The sequence below is a fragment of the Trichechus manatus genome, unplaced genomic scaffold (genome assembly GCF_000243295.1).
Source record: "Trichechus manatus latirostris isolate Lorelei unplaced genomic scaffold, TriManLat1.0 scaffold00010, whole genome shotgun sequence".
NCBI classification, from domain to species: Eukaryota; Metazoa; Chordata; class Mammalia; order Sirenia; family Trichechidae; genus Trichechus; species Trichechus manatus.
Genome location: NW_004443946.1, coordinates 14,888,398 through 14,889,699, shown reverse-complemented (window position 1 = coordinate 14,889,699; position 1,302 = coordinate 14,888,398). Strand labels below are relative to the sequence as shown.

Sequence of the window (1,302 nt, the reverse complement as noted above, 5' to 3'; positions counted from 1 at the left end):
GAATCCACCTCCAATGTGGAGTAAAGTCCATAATTCTGAATTTTGATTTAGTTATGAAAAATGTCTGTAATGTTGCCTCAAATAAAATGAATGTTGTCATGGCACTTTCTCACTGTATCATAATTATCTTTACCTACCTACTTGCCCCTACTTAATGGGGAGCTCCATCCAGGCAAAGGCAGTGTCTTGTTTATCCTTGTAGTTCCAGGGATTTAACACAGTGACATGACCCATAGTAAGAGCTCAATAAGTGCCTGTTAAATTACTAAGATAGCCAGAAGTCACTAAACATAAATATATTAAAGGAAACATTACAGGATTATGGAAAATAACTGTGAACACAAAGTACCAATTGCTTTTAAGACTGTTAGGTGCTCCCTTCCTCAAAAATGAGACTTTTCAGAAAGAGGCAGTATGAAAAGCAAACCCACAGAGATGATGATTAATGTGAAATAATACGTATGGTATTAGGAAAGGCTAAGGGACGGGATACTGAAAGTGTAATTTAATTAATGGTCTTTACATTTATGATGAGCTTATCTCCTCCACAGGGAAGCAACCAGGTTTTCATTGATAGTGAGCCCCAAATGAGAGGAATAGTCAGGGGATGTTTTAAGCATTAGGTAATTTCTAAAAGCTTAACATGCGATTATCACATGGAAAAAACCTATTTTATATTAAAACAGTATGCAGTATAACTTAATGGGGGAAAATCAACTTAGACTTCAGCTTGAGAGCTTGAAATTCTATCAAAGAAAAGCATTTTTGATTATAAGGAAGAGTTTACTAAAAGAAGTGGGGGAGGAATCTAAGTGAGTTTGTGCATGTGTCTTTAAAGTGGATGGTACTGATTTTTGTAATCCCACCCTGCTCAGTGATGCTCTGATTAAATGGGATGATACTGTCCATTTTAATCTGGTCTTTAATTGCCCTGTCTGAAAGCTACAAGCAATAAAAATGCACAACCCCTAGGTCTCTAAACATATTTCTGTGTTTGCTCCCTCTTCTAAAGGATGTCTAGGCCTTGAATCCTGCCCTGGCCCTCAGTGAATTTTAGGAGTCAAAGACCAGAATGAGCAAGGGCTCCAGTGCAAAATGGTGTGCCTATCTTGCTGACATTTTCAGCTGCCTAAGCTGTACAGAAAGCTGGTGAATACACTTTTCACTCTCTTGACATGAATGCACTTGTAAAAAGAAAAATTTTCAGAGTGAAGAAAACAGAGAGAGAGCAGAGTTTTATCAGCCAGTGCTAGCATGTCAAGTTAGAAGGGTGCTTTTGTTGATTTTGTTTTCTTGTAACCG

General features: G+C 37.6%; 1 protein-coding gene across 2 annotated transcripts in view; it reads left to right on the top strand.

Moving 5' to 3' along the window:
• The window catches only part of KCNH5 (potassium voltage-gated channel subfamily H member 5), a 351,487-nt gene that overhangs the window by 272,176 nt on the left and 78,009 nt on the right, over positions 1-1,302 (top strand). The window lies entirely within an intron of this gene.